The sequence below is a fragment of the Garra rufa genome, chromosome 1 (genome assembly GCF_049309525.1).
Source record: "Garra rufa chromosome 1, GarRuf1.0, whole genome shotgun sequence".
Classification (NCBI taxonomy): Eukaryota; Metazoa; Chordata; class Actinopteri; order Cypriniformes; family Cyprinidae; genus Garra; species Garra rufa.
In genome coordinates, this window is record NC_133361.1 from 12,224,248 (window position 1) to 12,247,719 (window position 23,472).

A 23,472-nucleotide genomic window follows, 5' to 3' on the forward strand; every position below is an offset into this window, starting at 1 on the left:
CATGAATGAAAGTTAGTCATGTGAGGTTTTTATAAAAGGGAATTTTACAAAAAAAGCTGTTTTTGTGTAAAAACCTATACAAGATATTTGTTTATTAATTTATATATATTTTAAAAATATCCTAAATCCTGTAAAAAACTGCACACATGAGGAGTAAAAACATTAATAAACAGGAAAATAACATTTGTTTTGTTTTTTTAACTATTATTTTATAACAAAAATTGCATTTTGTTGCCTGGGGTCTCCAGAGACCCCAAAGACCACGAGTGTGAGGTTTTTTTTTTACACCAAGATAAAATCATGCTATCAATCCAAATTGTTTTTCTTTTGTAGATCTACAAAGTGTTTACAGTTTTACAGAGTCTCATGTCTCTTGGACAAAGAGAACATTTTTTAAATTTTTCCAAACGCCTTTTGGGGTAAAAAATACCCCGAAGACCGCATAAGGGTTAAATAGTGTTAGTCATAACCTCTGACTAATAAGCATACTAGCTTATATGACCGCAAGATTTTTGTTAATGGCTGGTATGGGACTCTGACATTGAAATCCAAATGAACAAGTAACATATTAAGTAAAGTGTTAAATATCTACTTAGAAATGACCTATAACCAATTAAGTTTTGCAATCTTAATTTGAGTTGGTGATAAATGGAGTCAAATAAATACCTTATTGCAATTAAATTACTGTCTATAATGTTTTTAAAATAACTGGAAAATCGTTGTACCTTATTCATGAAAAGTGTATTATTAAAAGACAACACAATCATTATAATATATTACAGCCCTTACTTCAGCACTCACTTGTGTCCTTTTACTTGATATTTCTGTTTCAGAATTTCGGTGAAATCCAACCTTTTTCCCCTTTCAACTCAGACCTAATGGAAGAAAGCAAGGAGAGTGAAGAAATTAGTGAAATGGAGGAGGAACATCATGACAAATCTGTGAGTCGCTCAAAGACTAAACAGACATTTTTAAGGAAAAGCAGAGCTGAGAAATCTTTAACGTGCACTCAGTGCGGAAAGAGTTCGTCAAGCAAACGTAATCTTGAGCTTCACATGTGATCAATGTGGGAAGAGCTTCACGCAAAAAGTACACCTCCAAGGACACATGAGAAACCACACTGGAGAGAAGCCATATGCGTGTGATCAGTGTGAGAAGACCTTCACTCACCAACACAGTCTTACTATTCACTTGAGAGTTCATTCTAGAGAGAAACCATTCACATGCGATCAGTGTGGGAAGAGCTTCACACAGAAACCACATCTTACGTTGCACATGAGGGTCCACACCGGAGGAAAGCCGTACGCATGCGATCAGTGTAGCAAGAGTTTCACGACTTCATCATACCTTACTCTTCACAAGAGGATTCACACAGGAGAGAAACCTTACAAATGTGATGAGTGCGGAAAAATGTTTCTGTGGGACTCATATCTGAAGAAACACCTCATGCTTCATGCAAAGGAGAAGCCACATTCATGTTGTTCATGTGGAAAGAGTTTTCCAAGTCTACCGCATTTAAAAGATCACCAGAATTACACATTAAAGATCACATGTGCTTAGAGTGTGAAACACACACGTGTGATCAGTGCAGAAAGAGTTTCGCTGTTAAATCTTACCTGACGAAACACAAGAGGATCCATGCAGTGGGGAAATCAGATCACCGCAATCCAATCCAGTCTGAAATCACGGTAAGCAGTTCATCTTTATGTGCTGAGCAATAAAGTCTCTTCTAGCCACAATGAACATATTATTTTATTGGGCGTTTTGTTGTCATTATAAATAGATACTGACACATCATTCTGGAAAAATATCTCAGTTTCGCATCTCATAATGAGAAACATTCTTGTCATTGCTTACAATCTCATAATAATGATACTGTCTTCAAATAATGAGGTCGCTTTTTACAACAAGATGCTTACTTCTGTAATTATGACAGTGTATTGATAATGAGACAGTTTCTTGTAATAATGAGATACTGATACCTAATTGTGAAAAATATCTCATTATCGCATCTTATAATAAAAAAAAAAACATTCTCGTAATGGCTTAAAATCTCATAATAATGATGCTTTCTTCAAATAATGAGCTCGTTTTTGACAACAAGATGCTTACTCCTATTTATGATTGTATTTTGATAAGGAGACAGTTTCTTCTAATAATGAGATACTAAGACAGTATTCTGAAAATATCTCGTTATTGCATCTTATAATAAAAACATTCTCGTAATGGCTTAAAATCTCATAATAATGATACTTTCTTGAAATAATGAGATTTTTTTATAATGAGATGCTTACTCCTGTAATTATGACTGTGTATTGATAATGAGACAATTTGAGACAATTATGAGATACTGAGACAGAATTGTGAAAAAATATCTCATTATAATAATGATGCTTACTTTAAATGAGATTTTTTTATATTGAGATTCTTGCTTTTGTAATTATGACAGTGTATTGATAATGAGACAATTTCTTGTAATAATAAGATACTGTGACAGAATTGTGAAAAGTATCTCATATTCGCATCTTATAATAAAAAACATTCTCGTAATGGCTTAAAATCTCATAATAATGATACTTTCTTCAAATAATGAGCTCATTTTGACAACAAGATGCTTACTCCTATTTGTGACTGTATTTTTATAATGAGACAGTTTCTTCTTATAATGAGATACTGTGACAGAATTGTGAAAAGTATCTCATTATCGCATATTTGTCACGACCACACACAAAGGGAAAAGGTGAGTATCTTTCAAGGTATTTATTAACAAACGTGCACAGTTCAACACACGTGCAATCAGGTGAGTAAAGGTCTCTGTGGTCAAATCTTCAAACAAACACAACAGGTGAGTGCAAGTTCATAAGGATCATAGCGTTAGCAATAGTCACTTCCCTCTAACACGATTCACGTGTTTCACAGGAGAACATCAGAGCAATCCACGAGGAGCACAGGAGAACATCGGAAGAATCCACGAGGAGCACAGGAGAGATAACAGGAGGGGGAGAAGATCCACAGAGAAGCATCCATGCAACTTCGATACCAGCCGGTGAGTGAGTGGCAGAGGTAGGTATATAAAGGGTGTGGTGATTGCTGGTGCAGGTGACGGTGATTAGTATTCTGGTGATGGTTCACGGGTGTGCTGTGGTGGTGATTGGCTGGTTGGTGGAGGATTGTGGTGATTGGGGCTGAGGGAACGTGCAGAAGGTGTGACATCACCCCCTCCTCCACGGGTGACTCCAGGCACCCAAGAACGGCGACGGGGACGACCACGACCTCTGGGAGCTGGGCGTTCGGGATGTTGGCGGTGGAATTCCTCGAGGAGAGTCGGGTCCAGGATGTCGTCACGGGGTATCCACGATCTCTCCTCGGGTCCGAACCCCTCCCAGTCCACTAGGTACTGGAGCTGGCCGTTCCGCCGCTGGGAGTTTAGGATTTCTTGGACTTGGTAGATGTTATCTCCAAGGATCTCTGGCGGGTCGGGAGGAGGAGGTGACTCCGATTCTGTGGAGGAAGGGAACAGGGGTTCAGTGTGGCGTTTGAGTAGGGAAACGTGAAACGAGGGGGCGATTCTGTAATGTGGAGGTAGGTTTAGACGGTAGGTGACAGGGTTGATCTGTGAGTGCACGGTGAAGGGCCCTATGTAGCGGGGACTCAGCTTCCTACTGGGCAGCCGGAGGCGTATGTCTCGAGTGGACAACCATACCTGGTCCCCGGGGAGGTAAACTGGGTTGGGTAACCTACGGCGGTTGGCATGTTCCGTATGCCTCCGTACTGCCCGCTGGAGATGGACGTGCGCTGAGTCCCACACCCTCTCGCTCTCTCGGAACCAGTGATCTACCGCGGGCACCTCGGAGGACTCTCCAGTCCATGGAAACAGAGCTGGTTGATAACCTAGAATACATTGGAATGGGGTTAGACCAGTAGAGGTTTGACGGAGGGAATTTTGCGCATACTCAGCCCACGGTAGATACTGGCTCCAGGTGTTTTGATGTTGGGAACAGTACGTCCGAAGGTAGCGGGAGATTTCCTGAATTTTCCGTTCGGTCTGCCCGTTCGTTTGAGGGTGATATCCGGATGACCGGCTGACTGTGGTACCCAGAAGTTGGAAGAAGGCCCGCCAGACCCTGGAAATGAATTGGGGTCCCCGATCGGACACGATGTCTTCTGGGAGTCCGAAGTTCCGGAATACATTGTGGAACAGTGCCTCTGCGGTTTCTAGTGCTGTGGGGAGACCTTTGAGAGGTATTAATTTGCAAGCTTTCGAGAATCGATCGACTACCACTAAAATTGTGGTGTAACCCTGAGAGGGGGGCAGGTCTGTGGCGAAGTCAATGCCCAAGTGTGTCCAGGGTCGGCGGGGAATAGGTAACGGTTGTAATTTACCTTCGGGTAAGCGGCGTGGGGTTGTGTTGACGGCGCAGACCGAACATCCTTGGACGTACCGTTCCACTTCCCTGCTCATGTTGGGCCACCAATATTTCTGCTGGAGGAGCGAGAGGGTTCGCCTGCTGCCAGGATGTCCTGAGCCGGGGGACGTCTGCGTACTATCCAACAGAAGGGGTCTGAGACGGCTTGGGACATAGACACGACCCGGGGGAAGCTCCGGTGGTGCAGGTTCCTCGAAGGTGGCGGCCCGTATATCTTCATCCAGCTGCCATAGTATGGGTGCGAGAAAGACAGATGGGGGTAGAATTGGACCAGGATCGTCAGAGGTAGGTTCAGGTGAGTGCATACGTGATAGGGCGTCTGCTTTGGTGTTTTTATGGCCGGGTTGGTAAGTAATGTTGAAATTGAATCGGGCAAATAATAATGACCAGCGAGCTTGGCGGGCATTTAGTCTCTTGGCGTGCTGAATGTACTGGAGGTTCTTGTGGTCGGTTATTACGGTGAAGGGGAACTGGGCTCCTTCCAACCAGTGCCGCCACTCTTCGAGGGCGAGCTTTATGGCCAGCAGTTCGCGGTCTCCAATTCCATAATTCTGCTCAGCTGGGGTGAGTTTTTTGGGATAGTACGCACACGGATGGAGGGATCGGGGTTCATCAGACCACTGGGACAGCACAGCTCCTACGCCCACGTCCGCCGCATCTACCTCCACCACGAAGGGCCTTGAAGGGTCGGGGTGCTTGAGGATGGGAGCGGTGGTGATCATTTGCTTTAGACGGTCGAAGGCTTGCTGAGCCTCTGGAGTCCACTGTAGTACCCGGCGTCCTCCCTTTAAGAGGGAAGTGAGTGGAGCCGATAGGAGGCTATAGTTCTTTATAAAGCGTCGGTAGAAGTTAGCGAAGCCTAAGAAACGCTGAAGCTCCTTCACCGTCTTGGGCTCCGCCCACTTGGCCACTGCGTCCACCTTGCCGGCTTCCATGCGAACTCCCTCCGCAGTGATCACGTATCCGAGAAAGGAGATGGAGGGCTGATGGAATTCACATTTTTCTAATTTTAGATAGAGTTGGTACTCACGGAGGCGTTGGAGAACCTGACGGACGTGGTCTTGATGTTCTTTGAGGTTACGTGAGTAAATGAGGATATCGTCAATGTAGATGATTACGAATCGATGGAGGTAGTCGCGGAAGATTTCGTTCATGAAATTCTGAAATACGGAAGGACTGTTAGCCAGGCCATAGGGCATCACCTGATATTCATAGTGACCGGTGGGGGTGATGAAGGCGGTCTTCCACTCATCTCCTTCTCGGATACGGATCAGGTTGTATGCACTGCGGAGGTCGAGTTTGGTGAAGACGCGGGCTTCCCGTAGTTCCTCCAAGGCAGCTGGCACTAGAGGAAGTGGATAGGCGAATTTCACCGTGGCGTCGTTGAGCACCCGGTAGTCTATGCAAGGTCTGAGCCCACCATCCTTCTTGGGGACGAAGAAGAAACTGGATGCTGCTGGGGACGTGGAAGGTCTGATGAACCCCTGTTGGAGAGCCTCCTGGATGTAATTCTCCATGGCTTCCTGCTCAGGACGTGAGAGGGGGTAGATCTTCTCGTGGGGTAGTTTGGCGCCTGGCAGCAGGTCGATACTACAGTCCCAGGGCCGGTGCGGTGGTAGTTGTGTGGCCCGTTCCTTGCTGAAGACATCGGTGAAAGACTGATAGACGGGGGGAATGGCGGTGGCAGATTGAGTGGCAGGGCTCTCTATGGTGGTGGCGTGCAGAGGGATAGGACGGTATGGAGACTCTGAGTCTGACGAGGAAGGACGGTAGCCGTGGTTCTCACACGTCTTGCCCCACTCCAGGACTTCTCCTGTGCTCCAATCTATGCGGGGTTGGTGCTTAATGAGCCATGGTCTGCCCAGGATGACATCCACGTTGGCTCGCGGGAGTACCAGGAGGGTCAGATGTTCACGGTGGTTGTGTTGGGAGACGAGGGTCACTTTTCTGGTCCGGCGAGATATCTTACCATCGCCCAATGGTGAGTTTTGGATTGTGGTAATTTGGTATGTGACCTCATTTTGAACGGTGGGAATTCGATGTTTAGCAATGAAGTGTGATGAAACAAAATTGCCAGCCGCTCCGGAATCCACGAGCACATAGATGGGGAGAGTACGAGAGTTTACTATTAGTTCAGCGGTAATATGGGGTAAGAGAGACATGGCCGGAGTAATAGATACGGTACTCACCATTGGACGAGGCGGGCGGACTGGACAGGCACTGATGAAGTGAGAGGCTTCTCCACAATATAGGCACAGACGATTATTAATTCGTCATTTCCTCTCCGCAGGATCCAGGCGATAGGAGTCAGTAATCATAGGCTCTTCCGCATCTCGTTGGGGTGACGGTGTTCGGAGTGGAGGGAAGCTGGGTACAGACTTTGTAGAAGGACACGCTGAGAGATGTTGAGAAATGCCTACTGCCTTCTTAATAAAGGTTTCCAGCGGCACGTTGTCATCGTAAATAACCATATGCTTGCGGATCTGGGGTTTAAGCCCCTTACGGTAGGCTGCTAGGAGAGCTACTTGGTTCCAACCACTGGTGACCGCTAGGGAGCGGAAGCGCAGGGTGTATTCATGGATATTGGACGCACCTTGATTCAGAGTGATCAGTTCGTCGTGCACGGAAAGGGGAGTGAGCGCAGCTCCAAACACGTCCTTGAAGTGGGCAACGAAAGCATTATAGGAGATTAAAGCGTCGCTCCGTGAATTCCAGAGTGCGTCTGCCCATTGGAGTGCCTGTCCAGTGAGGAGGGAAATCATAAAAGATATTTTAGAAATTTCGTTAGGAAACTGGTGTGCGTCGGCTTCAATATAGAGGGAACTTTGCAGGAGGAAACCATTGCAACCACCCGGGTCTCCGGAATAACTCATGGGGCGAGAGAGGGGCGTGTTGGAAATCGTCGTTGGAGCAGCAGGTAGAGATTGACGAAGGACGTTTACCATATCCGCAAATGGAGCGGGGGTGTCTTCGGTGATAGCGGCGCTCGCCTCCATGAGTGACGCGGTGAGTTAATATTTTATGGGCTGGTATCCTGTCACGACCACACACAAAGGGAAAAGGTGAGTATCTTTCAAGGTATTTATTAACAAACGTGCACAGTTCAACACACGTGCAATCAGGTGAGTAAAGGTCTCTGTGGTCAAATCTTCAAACAAACACAACAGGTGAGTTCAAGTTCATAAGGATCATAGCGTTAGCAATAGTCACTTCCCTCTAACACGATTCACGTGTTTCACAGGAGAACATTAGAGCAATCCACGAGGAGCACAGGAGAACATCGGAAGAATCCACGAGGAGCACAGGAGAGATAACAGGAGGGGGAGAAGATCCACAGAGAAGCATCCATGCAACTTCGATACCAGCCGGTGAGTGAGTGGCAGAGGTAGGTATATAAAGGGTGTGGTGATTGCTGGTGCAGGTGACGGTGATTAGTATTCTGGTGATGGTTCACGGGTGTGCTGTGGTGGTGATTGGCTGGTTGGTGGAGGATCGTGGTGATTGGGGCTGAGGGAACGTGCAGAGGGTGTGACAATATTATAATAAGAAACATTCTCATAATGGCTTAAAATCTCATAATAATGATACTTTCTTGAAATAATGAGATTACTCTTGTAATTATGACTGTGTACATGATCATGCGACCGTTTCTCGTAATAATGAGATAATGTTATAATAATAAAGTAATAATGAGACACTTTCTTATAATAACATCTCATAATGAGAAACAGTTAATACCTGTAATAAGGTACTTTTTTGTAATTATGATTTCTGCATCTCATTATGAGAACATATCTGATTACTTTGAGAAAGTATATCATGACATAAAAGTATCTCATTATTACAAGCAAGTGTCTCATTATGAGATGTAAGCTATCATGATAAAGTATCTGATTTTTATGAGATGCATGTCATTGTTATAACAAAGTTTCTTATTATTATGACATACATGACATGTTTATATTACTTAACTGTAGTAAAAAACGATGGAAGCCCTTTCCCCCACTAAATAAAAAGAAAACTGACTTCTGACTTTTTTTCTCAAAATTGTGAGATATAAACTCAAGTTATGAAGTCAGAAAGCCAAGATATAAACTTACAATTGTGAGAAATTAAGTCAGAATTTTGAGACGTAAACACACAATTTTGTGAACAGTTCTGTGAAAAAAAGTCAAAATTGTGAGATACAAACTTGCATTTGCAAGAAAAAAATGTCAGAGCTGCAAGATACAAAGTCTTAATTTTGAGACTTATTTCACATTTGTCTCTTATTTGAAATCTCACATGATTTGTTTCTTTTAGACCTGATGGACGTGAACAAGAAAGGAAAATGGAAGCCAGATAATCCTGTTGCCTGCCCTCAGTGGAAAAAAAAAAAGGTTCACACGTAAATCAAGGTTGAAGATTCACATTCACACTTGGTTCACACTTGGAGGAAGCGGCTCAGGCTTTTACTCTGAAATCACAATAATATTTTTTATATTTTTTTTATATCGAGATGCTTGCTTGCTTTAATTGTGACTGTGTATTGATAATGAGACAGTTCCTTGTAATAATGACATACTGAGACAGACTTGTGAAAAATATCTCATTATCGCATATTATAATAAAACATTTTCCTAATGGCTTAATATCTCATAATTATGATACTTTCTTGAAATAATGAGATTTTTTTTATAACGAGATACTTACTCCTGTAATTATGACTGTGTATTGATAATGAGACGATCTCAAATAATGAGATACTGAGACTGAGAATTGTGAAAAATATCTCATTGCTGCATCTCATAAAAAGAAACATTCTTCTAATGTCTTAATATCTCATAATAATGATACTTACTTTAAATATTGAGATGCTTGCTTCTCTCTTTCTACAAAGGAGAAGACCCATTTATAAAATTAGACCAGAAAAGACATGGCACTGTGTGTTTGAGTGGTGAAAGTCCTTCACTACAGATGCTGAACTGAACACTTTTAAGAGAAATGTGAATCTGATATAAATTGTTTAACTTGTTTTTCATTTTTTTTTTTTTTTCATTAGTTCCTCTTCATTTCTTGAGATAATTTGGCTCTTCTAAGTCAAAGGAAAGATCTGCCTTTATTTGGTTACACTGGTTTTTTGTATTTGCTTCATGATTAAACTCATTGTTATTGTCTATTTTAATCTTATGCTCATTCTGTTTTTATCAGAACCAATTTTAGTTTTAAAACCCATGAAGTTGCCTTTTATTTTGCAGCTTTCCATGTTTTAATGTTCTCAATAGAGCTTTTAAATGCCTAATAAATTAAATAAATTACATCCCGACTTACTGGCTGTCTGTTAAATGTGAAGTCAGCATGCACCCCAGACATCTTCTCCATAACCAAGATGCCATTGGTGCTGGATTCGACCTGCTTTTGTTGTAGATATGGCTCGTTCCCATTGTGGTAAGTTCCAGTTTGTTACTGTACAACATAAATATCATTCTGAGAATTGTTAAGCCTCATAAGCTTTACTGTTTACATTAAGGAAGAAAAAAATCTGCTAAATTTGTACGTTTGCCCACTGACAAAGAAATGATCAGTCTATAATTTCAATGGTAGGTTTATTTGAACTGTGGGAATCCAGAAAAACGAAGTTAGAAATTGATTTGCATTTTAATAAGTGAAATAGGTATTTGACCCCTTCGCAAAACAAGTCATTGAGGTTTTGAGGCTGACATTTGGCAACTTTTAGCTCCCTGCACACATTTTTTTTTATGGGATTAAGTTCTGGAGACATGTTAGGCCACTCCACTCTTCTTGAGCCACTCCTTTATTGCCTTGACCATGTGTTTTGGGTGATACCCATCCACGACCCATTTTCAATGCCCTGATGGTAAATGGCCCCGTACTTCATCCCTTTGATGCGGTGTAGTTGTTTTGTCCCCTTAGCAGAAGAACACCCCCAAAGCATAATGTTTCCACCTCCATATTTGACGGTGGAGATGGTGTTCTTGGGGTCATAGTCAGCATTCCTCCTACTCCAAACACGGCGAGTTGAGTTGATGCCAAAGAGCTTGATTTTGGTCGGAAGACATCATGACATCAATACTATTTGATGATGTGTTATAGTAGCTGCTAGAAGTATACATTATAGAAAACACATGATGTTAGGATGGAATGCGTTTCAAATGTGTTTTGTGCCTGTTGAGTTTTCTCTTCTTTCAGAAGTCCAAGATCACAGGAGGTCAGGATGACCCTCCTGACTACGTGAGCAGCTGTGACCGGAACATCTATGATCGGGACATCATGACATCTATGTACATTTGTTTTCGATAACGATTAAAAGTGAATCTTGTTGACTTTGTTATAAGTGAAATCCTGTTGATTTGTTTCCATTTTCTAAGAGGCGAACTGCTTAAGAGTGTGCGCACCCAACCACACTGATAGAGTCTTGCCTCGCTAGGCAACCTTGAAGAGAATTAAGACCTCTGTCTGTGTGTGTGTGTGTGTGTGTGTGTGTGTGTGTGTGTGTGTGTGTGTACCTGGTATTTATCACGTTGTGGGGACCAAATGTCCCCACAAGGATAGTAATACCAGTAGATTTGACCTTTTGGGGACATTTCTCAGGTCCCCATGAGGAAACGGGCTTATAAATCATGCACAATGAGTTTTTTTGATGAAGTAAATGTATGCACAATCTCCTGTGAGGGCTAGGTTTAGGTGTAGGGTAGGAGTAGGGCGATAGAAAGTACGGTTTGTACAGTATAAAAACCATTACGCCTATGGAATGTCCACATAAAACATGTAAACCCAACGTGTGTGTCAGTCTCTGTCTTGGATTTTAGGCGTGACGGTGGGAAGACTATCCTGGAGAGGTTCTCACCGTTTGTTGCTGTCACGGGTCATAAAACGGGCTTCTGGAGAAGCCTGTTGTGTCTGACCCCTGATCTCTGTCGCCTGTGTAATCACTAGTAGATAGCTTCGTTTTGTCTTCCATACATAGAAAATTTCACAGTTATCTAGGTTTTTGTCCAATCAGGATCTTCCTAATCTATGCACTGACGTAATTAGCAACCTCTGTAAGAGTATAATCATTGGTGTTTTGAACATGTACACAGAGCGGCCTACGAACTCCATACTGAAGCTGACTTCTGCTGTGATGAAACTGCAAACTATTTTCTTCAGTAAAATTTCTCTTCGATTGAATCTTTGAGTCCTGGTCTTCATTACCACACCTGAACCTTGGGTTTGATTCTGTTGATCCCCTAAAACTGCACTATAATGACTACCTTCTATTTAAGTACTACTGAGCTGACCATTTTGTAACCAGTACCAACTGAAAGAAAGCTACGCCCCACTCTGCTTAATAGAGAATGTGAAGCTAATGTGATGCCTCGTTAAGTTCTGGGTAACTGGTTTGTTTATCCCATATGGAAATGTTATGTATGAACATGTCCCTATATCTTGCTAGTAATGTCATTATTAGTGTATATACATTAGTACATTATTAGCACAAAGACACTTCATTTTATTTATATATTTATTTATTTTTGACACACACAAATAAATATGTAGCGCCCTCTATCGTTCATGCATGAATAGTTCTTGGCTTCATTTCAATCCGCTTGAAAAAAGACACGCATGTGCACAGTATCAGTCCAACACATTTTTATTTGACTCTTGGTGTAAATGGACCATCTGTGAGCAGGTTTACTCACATTTGTGACCCTGGACCACAAAACCAGTCTTAAGTCGCTGAGGTATATATGTAGCAATAGCCAAAAATACATTGTATGGGTCAAAATTATTGATTTTTCTTTTATGCCAAAAATCATTAGTAAATTAAGTAAAGATCGTGTTCCATGAAGATTTTTTTTTTCTAAAATTCCTACTGTAAACATATCAAAATGTAATTTTTGATTAGTAATATGCATATATACATCTCAGTTTTGTAAAATTTAACCTTATGACTGGTTTTGTGGTCAAGGGTCACATTTTTGCAGAGTTTAGAGGTTAGTTAGATTGTGTCGTGTAGTAAACAATATGATTGCTAACAGATAAGCTTGTGGCATCTTGAGTTTCATGTCCAAACTAGTGATTTATAACAGTTTGCGATCAGATTTGATGGGATTAAAACGACTATTGAATTTGTCAGTGTTCCTGACTTTGGGATTGTAATTTTTTGTTGTTTCACATTTGATGATTATTTGAAAGTTTTACAAATGGTCCTTTTAGACCTGATGGATGTGAACAGAAAAAGGAAAACAGCAAGCCAATGATTGATTTGTCTCATTATTCCTTTTATCAATAGCTCACTGTTATTGTCCATTTTTTATTCCGGAGTGTCTATTAATAATAAGTGCAAATAGCTGCCTTGTTGGCAGTGGCTATTTACACTAACTCCCATTAATGTGTGATTGATAGTAAACAAAACAAAAGATGGCTGTTTATTGTTATCGCAACAAGCTCAGATGATAAGTCGCGAGTTTCAGTTTTTGTCCGACGCTACCCATCCTGGTTCAAATCCCCCTTCTGGCAAGCCATTAGATTCATAAATAGGCTATCAGGAATATTTTTTTTCATTGCACCCATGACTTGCGTTTACATTAACCTTTTCACCCTTGATATCCAGTAATATATACATTTCAAAGAGTTTGTTTGTCATGTGATGTTTGTTTTCATTAACACCATGAGGCTTCATGGAGCCAGAGCAATTACTCTGAACTTTAAGTGGATTTAAAACAAAATTAATGAACACACGGATTTTACAAAAATAGGCTAAATTATAATAGGCGGAATGACTGTTTCCATATCACCACAAATTTACACAACCAACAGAAAGAGAGCAACTGGCTTGAAGATAAGAGGAATGTAAAAGAAACGATTCACTGGCCCGGAAGCGAAGTCCAGCGGATCGAGTGAAGGTGTTCTGCGTGTATGTCTTTTCTTGCGCTTCTGTAAAAAAACACTTCATTTATTAAAACTTTGATTTCTAATTTAATTCTGACTCCTTCCTCGTTTGAATCTGACTCCAATTTTAGGTATTTATTAAATTCAAATTACAATAGTAAATTTAAATGCTGATGATAAAGTTAGTTGTGTCATAATTTAAATACCTGATTGTTTTGGACATGTTATACTTTCAATTATTCGTTCATTGGGAACCTAATGTCGTCTGAGTCTGGCGTCGGCCGGAGCGCCAATCTCGTAACACAAAATCGCCAGCCTGATAATTAATCAGAGGTTGCTGGGGACTAATATCTTCTTGTCAGCTGCCTACTGCTTGCTTTTACAAAAAATATAGGTTATTTAGTCTTTCCCATACACAACTTGTTAACTCCAGTGATAAGCAGAAATCAGGAGGTCTTCAGAGAACGTGCCTACTGCTCCTGTTCATTCCTAGCCTCCAGTTTGTCTTATCCTGGCCGTATATTTATGCGCACAAAAGCGTCCTCACAATTTACTGGTCATAATGATTTCAGCAGTCTAAAATGAATTAAGAAACAATGTTTATTTTGCCAGGCATAGTAAAATATCAATTAAAACAATTCAATCCACATATCAATTCAAAAGAATATATCAACATTTAGTTACACAACTGATCAGCAGGAAACATAAAACAAAATAAGAAAATGTTTCAGAGAGTCATCATACCTGGCAAATATAGAGACACACGGCAGTCGTGTGGGAAGATCTGCTTACAAATGCTTCCCTGAATGTTTCGCCAGTTCTCTTTAAATACCCAAATCATAACAAAACAGTCATAAATTTAGTATACAAATGGCTCCACAGGCCCTTTGCTGGGACGGTAGATGATATGATAGCCACATGCTCCCTGGGGTAGAAAATTAACATCTGGCAGAGACCTTTTGGGGGCAGGCCCCTCATCAGTGGAACAGAGTTTTTCTCAGATTTTGAAATCTTTATTATTGGTCTATTCCACTGATGTGGGACTAAGATCACATTTCCAACCATAATGAGACCATGAAAATGTTACTAAACATGAATAGGTAATGATTGTGAATTCAGAAGTTATATAAATTGCATTGTGCAAATATCTCCCAACACCTAAAAGTCACCTTTTAGTGATCTGGACTGTAAGCCTAGAGGGGAAGGAGGGGGCCTAGGGATGGGTGAGGGGACAGATAAGCAAATGGTCTTTCTTCCAGATCTTTCTCCCAGATTAGGAAGTGGATTGTTTTATTGCACTGCCCGTACCGTTTGCGCGCCCCTTCCCTCCTCGTTCAGTCAGAGTCGACTCTTCTGAGGTGAGGTAAGAATTCACGGTGTTTCTCATATTTCTAAAAACGCACTTTTACAGACTTTGTTTAAGCGACAGTTCACAGGTTAATTTATTTATTGTTTTCATCTGGTTTAGCGCTATTTGTGCGTCTTTTCTGGTGATGTAAATGAACTTTAGTGGAGCAACAGCTAACATGAGAGGAAAATATGAATTCATTCAGACCTGAGCGATTTTGTGTCGTTTGTGTGATTGTTACGACGTTTAGAGTGAGAACTGTTACTTTACGCTGTCAAAACGAAAATAAATGAATACATCGATTTTAAGTGTTGCCTGATTATAGGCTGTTTACTTATTCAAATGGACTTCTAAACACTTTATTGTTCCTGTAATGAGCAATAAACGTGGAAAAATATATTAATATGTCAATGTAGATTAAATATTAGTGACGTTTGACACAAGAAAACATTAAATATCGCCGGTGCTTCGTGTTGTATTTTTATTTTTTTCACAAATTTATGATCATTGTCAGTTTTTGTGACCTACATAAAACTGTAAAATGTTAATGATCTAATTACTTTATTGCAGTTAATGTAGTTACAAGAAAATCAAGCTATATTAAGTTTAATATTTGGCTAGATATTTACCTGAGAATCATTAGCGTTTTTGCATAATTAATGTTTCATCCATGTACCGTTGTGAGACATAACAGTACTGACTTTCAGTCAAACACTTTTATAGACTTTTATCATATATCCCGAGTCAAATCCCTGTTTCTAGCAGCAAACACTCAGAATAAAGTGAGATTATCTGCTGATGATCCATTCCTGAATGTCTTGTTAAATGAGTGTTGATAGTCTGAGGCTCATTAATATTGTCTTTTCAATTAAATGTGCTTTAAGTGCCAAGAGATCTGGTGTCAACATATTGATGCTCTTTTTTTATTGCATATGTGTAGATGTATTTCTGTGTTTATGTTTTCAACTGCTTTTCTTACCATCATTTATATTTGGAAAAATATTAATTATTACATTATTTATACTACACATTTGTCAGCATTTGAAGTGGATCAAAACCTTTGATCAACGTTGTTCTAAAACCCAAACAATACCTGTTTTTGTCTTATGAAAACTTTGAACTTTTTTGTTTCACATAAAATGAATATAGTTTATTAAATAGTGTTAGTCATAACCTCTGACTAATAAACAAATTAGCTTATGACCGTAAGATTTTTGTTAATGGCCGTTATGGGACTCCTGGAATCCAAATGAACAAGTAAAGAGTTACATATCTACTTAGAAATGACCTATAACCAATTAAGTTTTCCAATCTAAATTTGAGGTGGTGATAAATGGAGTCCGATAAATACCTTATTGCAATTAAATTACTGCTTATAATGTTTTTTTTTTTTTTTTATAACTACAAAATCAGGGTATCTCATTCAAGAAAAGTTAAAAATTGAAAGACATTAAAATCATTATAACATCAGCCCTTACATCAGCACTCACTTTTGTCCTTGTACTTGATATTTCTGTTACAGAATTTTGGTGAAATCCACCCTTTTCCCCCTTTCAACTCAGACCTAATGGAAGAGAACAAGGAGAGTGAAGAACTGAGTGAAGTGGAGGAGGAACATGATGACAAATCCGTGAGTCGCTCAAAGACTAAACAGACATTTTTAAGGAAAAGCAGAGCAGAGAAATCTTTAACCTGCACTCAGTGCGGAAAGAGTTCCTCAAGCAAACGTAATCTTGAGCTTCACATGAGAATCCACACTGGTGAGAAACCGTTCACATGTGATCAATGTGGGAAGAGCTTCACGCAAAAAGTACATCTTCAAGGACACATGAGAAACCACACTGGAGAGAAGCCATATGAATGTGATCAGTGTGAGAAGACCTTCACTCACCAACACAGTCTTACTGTTCACTTGAGACTTCATTCTAGAGAGAAACCATTCACATGCGATCAGTGTGGGAAGAGCTTCACACAGAGACCACATCTTACGTTGCACATGAGGGTCCACACCGGAGGAAAGCCGTACGCATGCGATCAGTGTAGCAAGAGTTTCACGACTTCATCATACCTTACTCTTCACAAGAGGATTCACACAGGAGAGAAACCTTACAAATGTGACGAGTGCGGAAAAATGTTTCTGTGGGACTCATATCTGAAGAAACACCTCATGCTTCATGCAAAGGAGAAGCCACATTCATGTTGTTCATGTGGAAAGAGTTTTCCAAGTCTATCGCATTTAAAAGATCACCAGAAAGTACACATTAAAGATCACATGTGCTTAAAGTGTGAAAAGACTTTCTCTTCGGCACAATATTTAGAACTGCACCAGAGGATTCACACTAGAGAAAAAATGTACAAGTGTTCACGCTGTGACAAGAGGTTCAGTCAGTCACATCTGAAAACACATGAGATGACCCACGCCGGAGAGAAGCCGCACACGTGTGATCAGTGCGGAAAGAGTTTCGCTGTTAAATCCTACCTGACGAAACACAAGAGGATCCATGCAGTGGGGAAATCAGATCACCGCAATCCAATCCAGTCTGAAATCACGGTAAGCAGTTCATCTTTATGTGCTGAGCAGTAAAATCTCTTCTAGCCACAATGAACATATTATTTTATTGGACATTTTGTCGTCATTATAATGAGATACTGAGACATAATTGTGAAAAAATCTCATAATGAGAAACATTCTGTTAATTGATTAAAATCCCATAATAATGATACTTTCTTCAAATTATGAGGTTGTTTTTGACAACAAGATGCTTCTGTAATTATGACATTGTGTTGATATTGAGACAGTTTCTTGTAATGAGATACTAAGACAGCATCATGAAAAATATCTCATTATTGCATCTTATAAAAACATTCTCGTAATTGCTTAAAATTTCATAATAATGATACTTTCTTGAAATAATGAGTTTTATTTATAACAAGATGCTTGCTTCTGTAATAATGACAGTGTATTGATAATGAGACAATTTCTTGTAATAATGACATACTGAGAGAATTGTGAAAAATATCTCAATATCGCATTTTATACTAAAATCATTCTCGTAATGGCTTAATCTCATAATAATGATACTTTCTTGAAATAATGAGATTACTCTTGTAATTATGACTGTGTACATGATCATGTGACAGTTTCTCGTAATAATGAGATAATGAGGCAAGTAATAATCAGACACTTACTTATAACAAAATCTCATAATGAGAAACAGTTAATATCTCATGATAAAGATACTTTTTTGTAATCATGATTTCCATATCTCATCATGAGAACATATCTGGTTACTTAAAGTAACCAGTATCTCATTATGGCATAAAGCATCTCATTAGTACAAGCAAGTGTCTCATTATGAGATGTAAGCTATTATGAGAAAGTATCTGATTTTTATCTAGATGCATGTTATTATTATGACAAAGTTTCTCATTATTATGACATATATGACATGTTTATATTACTTAACTGTGGTGAAAGCACCTTTCCGCCATTAATTAAAAAAAACTGACTTCTGACGTTTTTTCTCAGAATTGTGAGATATAAACTCAAGTTATAAAGTCAGAAATCCAAGATATAAACTTATAATTCTGAGAAATTAAGTCAGAATTGTGACAAACTTGAATTTGCAAGAAAAAAAAAAGTCTCAATTTTGAGACATATTTCACATTTGTCTCTTATTTGAAATCTCACATGATTTGTTTATTTTAGACCTGATGGACGTGAACAAGAAAGGAAAATGGAAGCCAGATAATCCTGCTGCCTGCCCTCACTGTAAAAAAAAAAAAAAAGGTTCACATGTTAATTAAGGTTGAAGATTCACATTCACACTTGGTTCACACTTGGAAGAAGCGGCTCAGGCTTTTACTTTGAAATCACATCTGCTTTCTCATTCTGAAGAAAGACCATTTAACTGTGATTAGTGTGGTGAATAGTTTTATTAAGCATCAGTCCTGAAGATTCATACGAAGGAGAAGACTCATTTATAACATTAGACATGTTTGAGTGGTGAAAGTCCTTCACTACAGATGCTGAACTGAACATTTTTAAGAGAGACGTGAATCAGATATTATTTGTTTAACTTGTTTTTCATTAGTTCCTCTTCATCTTGTGAGATAATTTGGCTTTTCTAAGTCAAAAGAAATATCTTCCTTTATTTAGTTACACTAATTTTTTTGTATTAAACTCATTAGCTGCGTTTCCACTGTCGGGCCAAAAGTGGGCGTGCTAGTGCGTGCCAGGGCTAGTCGCGTTTCCACTGCTTCCTCAGGGCCAATGGCCCGGGTTTTTCAGCCCTATAAAAACCTTGGGCCAAAGCAGGCCAGCTGGGGCTTGAGGCGTGGTCAAAGTGAAAGGCGGAGTGTGTCTGCAGTAAGAAGCGCATTTCGCCGAATTACTAATACAGGGCTCTTCTAAGCATTTGTGCCAAGGACAATATACAACACCAGTTTGACGGCGTCTGCAGAAACGAAGACGTGATAAAAATAAAATTTTGGACAAATTCAAATAAGATCCTATAAAACTGAGATCTGATGTATAAGTTTATTTACATCGTCCAAAAACCCCCCAAAAAATTAACATAACATACACTGTACCTGTATCTGTACCTAAATAAAGGCATAAAAAATTATACTAGAGGTTCAACTGTGTAGTTATTTTTTGCAGTAGGCTAGTGTGTAGATAATGTGCAACATTTTGTTTGATGTAATACCAAGTTAGACGAAAGATTTGTGTGTAGATCATAAAAACTACGCTTCTTTTCAAGTGATTTATTAATGTAATCTATTACAAATATTGCTGCTGCATAAACAACTGTTGCAAAGCACTTCTTGCATCAGAACAGTGGCCTCATTTATAAAACTTTCTCACGCACTGATTTGATCTTAGAGTGTTCGTACGATCAAATCCACGTCAAAGTACAGATTTATAAAAACCGTCTTTGACGTGGCAAAGTACTTATCTCCACGTCAGATTCCAGCTTGGCGTACGACCGTTTCCTTTCCTTTCCTGTGGTAATGCCTGGTATTGCAGATAGTTCAGCCTCATTATAATTTGATTTCTTGCGCTCCTTTTTACTTGCCATTGTCACAGAGTTTTTGCTTTAGGAATGAGCTCATTTTATATGTTAATTAATTAAGCAGGGGCGTTTCGACGGCGGAACATTTAGCTGCACACAATTCCACGATCATTTGTGATTTATAACCGAATGACTGGCGTACGCATGGATTTCGTGGTACTTTCGTTTTCTCTGAATCGCTCTTACGATAAAATCAGAAAAGTTCTTAGATAAAATCAAGGATGGTTTCTACGCAAGTCTTTATAAATGAGGCCCCTGACATCACCAACATTACAAGGCGTTTCTGCATTCGCTGTATCCGGCTTCCACGTCCCTGTATGGTTCTTTTTCGCCTTGCAGCTAACATAAGCTTTCGGTGTATACGCCGCTGAGCCTCCGTCTTCGCATCTTGGTTTCGCTGCCTCATCTTCCACGAAGAAAACACCGAAAGGAGCAAACAAACAGCCGCTTCAGCTGTCTTTGTTTCAATCTCCCTGCTGAAAGAGGAGGGGTTTCATGATGTTTGATCTAAGGAGGTGTGTAAAGGGCGGGCTTTAGGTTTGCGCAGCGAGGCTACTGGCTCGATAGCGGAAATGCAGCTTACTTTTGGCCTTGGTGCTTGCAACTCGAGGCCATTAGCTCTGCCTGGCACGCTCTTAGCACTGGCTCGCACTGGCCCGACAGTGGAAAAGCAGCTATTGTTGTTGTCTATTTTAACCTTTATGCTCATTCTGTTTGTATCAGAAACCAATTTTAGTTAAGTTGCCTTTTATTTTGCAGCTTTCCATGTTTAAATTTTCTCAATAGAGCTTTTGAATGCCTAATAAATTACATCAATTACACATGACTTACTGGCTGTCTGTTTGATGTGAAATCAGCATATGCACACCAGACATGTTCTCCATAACCAAGATGCCATCGGTGCTGGATTTGACCTGCTTTTGTTGTAGATATGGCTCGTTCCCATTGTGGTAAGTTCCAGTTTGTTACTGTACAACGTAAATATCGTTCTGAGAATTGTTAGGCCTCATAAGCTTTACTATTTACAGCAAGGGAAAAAAATTCTGCTAATTTTGTACGTTTTCCCACTGACAAAGAAATGAACAGACAATAATTTCAATGGTAGGTTTATTTGAACAGTGAGTGAGGTGGTTTTCCCCTCGTCGCCTTCAAAGTTCACACAAATCTTGGGGTTTTGAAGCCAGAAGATGAGACTTTATTAAAGTAACAAAGCTGAGAGACCCTGCAGGATAATCTGTCGAGTCTCTTTCAATTGGCTCTTTTATACAGTTTTCTTCTAGAGGTGTTCTATCCATTCCATACATATGGGTATTAGGGGTGTCAAAATTAATCGTTTTTATGATGCATCGCGATGCAGACAAGGACGATTCGGTATCGGTTCAGTAATAGACCATAACCGATAACCGGACTTTTATGATTTTCTGGGAAGGGGGGTTGGGCTAACGAGGGGAGTACTCCACATGAATAAAATAAGCTATTTTACACAAATATAACGTTTTGTTGATATTGTGCACTTAAATAATAATAGTGGTAGACCTTTTGCAGTTTTGAATGATGTATTATTCTTACCTTTATCAACAAAAATGGTGTATTTTAGGTTTCCACTGTTATTAAGAAAAAATGTAAGTGATTGCTCTGGTGCTTCCATGTGCAGCTGCAAAGCCCACTTTCGCTTTCACTCACTCTCCGCACAAACGACTGGATATGCGTCTAACCGCGCACATTTATCTAGGTTAAATGTTTAAATGAATATTCTGAAATGCATAAAATGTCTATAGATTTTATGTAATGCAAGTCGTGTTGATTTGAGTAGGCTAAATTTATCAAACATGGTCAACTCATTGCCACTGGCCGCTTGGTCGTTAGGTCGTTACTTTAAAAATCAAAAACTTGAATTTAACAAACAGAAAATGTTCCAAACATACTTCTAAATTAACTTAAAAAGGGAACAAAACGAAATCTAGCCACTTTGCCATTAGAATCCAAACTGAACTATGTTAATAGCTGCAACACGAACTCTGTTCTGTCGGACAAAGACAGGGCTCGGGTCTGAGAGTCTCAAGCTGGGCTCGTGCGCAGAGCCGGATTAACGCAAAGGCAAACTAGGCACGTGCCTAGGGCCCGATTGGCGGGAGGGGGCCCAGACAGAGGGACTTTTTTTTTTTTTTTTTATGTACAAATGTCCTATCTACAATCTATTTCAATTTTTATTAATGAACTAAAAATAGTGACGATGTTTATCTTAACCATAGACTGTTACGTTGTCATATTAACGCCAGCCCATGACTGTATAGAGCGGCGCCAGCCAGTCAGAGCCATACAGAGCGATTTGTGATAAGCTTTTTACCCAGAGTTATGCCGCGTTCCAGGCAACCCGTAACCCGTGTTTTTCCAACCTTCTACCCGTGAAAGTGCACTGGAACGGCAGTCAAACCCGTGACTTCCCACTCGTGAACTCGTACTAGATCGATGGACTCCCAGTTACGAGTTCTGACGTAACATACAATATCAGCCCTAATGCGTGTGGTGTTTATGCAAGTGGTACACGGTGGAAAAATAGAGCATAGGACAATAACGTTGCAATCAAATTAATAATAATATAAAAATAATAATAATTCATAAATTTGCCCAGGCAGTTTGGCGTGACTTGCCTGGAACGCTACAAAGTCGTGAGTCGTGATTTTGTCGTGTTTTACGAGCTCAAAAACCTGCCTGGAACGCGTAGCATTAGATGCATGCTGCACATTATTGTTATTATTAAATAAGGCCTATTATTACATTGCATTTAGTTTGAGAGCAAAGGAATGACAACATAACCTGTACATTATTTGTTTTGTATTGCTTTTTACCTTCTCTCCAAAACGTTTTTTTTTTTTTTTTAATTCAGGCAATTTTATATTTTGAAAAAATTAAATAAAGCAAAGCCGTTTGAACAGCGCTCTTCACTTATTATTTTGGTACCATGATCCGCACGTCTTCTTTTTAGCGTTTATTTTACAATAATAACCAATAGGATAGAACAAAGGTGTGGTGTTTTAGCAGCTAATCTATTGGTGATTAATATAAATAAAATAAAGCTAAAACTCTGTTTTGTCAGTCTTCCATGGTAGCCTACTATGAGAAATAAAGTTTAATAAATGCAATACAATGCATCACAAATCCGTGAGTACAGTTTAAAACCCGTGGGAACGGATTGCTAAAGCGTGCGCACAGATTATAAATTTGTCGGTAAGGATTCAAAATCCGAGGGTACGGTTTACAAAATCTGAGCTCACGAATTGAAAATTCGTGGTTTGATAATCCATGGGCACGATTTATATTTATTTATTTAACCGAGGGAACAGTTTAAGAACTCGTGAGTACAGTTTAAACTGAGGGAACGAATTGCAAAACCGTCCCCACGGATTAATTATTTTTCTTCTACAGGTGACGTAAGGGGCTCCATGTGAGCCCAATATCGTTTTGCTTAATAAATTTATTTCCTCTATTTACATAGTCTACTGACACCTATTGGTTATTTACTGGTACTACTGCCTTAACAATGACACTCCCAATGGATAAAATGAGGATAATTTAATAGCATTTAATAGAGCCGTGTAATGTAGCCTATAAATAATGAATATCAAAAAATAGTCTGATTGACTGTTTTATACAACACATGACTTATTTTGGCATACAACAACCAATTTTTAACCAAAGACTAGGCTATGTAAAATGTAACTTTGGTAAATTTCAGATTTCAATTCAT

General features: G+C 39.7%; 1 pseudogene; it reads left to right on the forward strand.

The window, feature by feature from the left end:
• Window positions 1-930: 930 nt before the first annotated feature.
• Window positions 931-17,233, forward strand: LOC141283990 (uncharacterized; annotated as a pseudogene).
• Window positions 17,234-23,472: the final 6,239 nt, after the last annotated feature.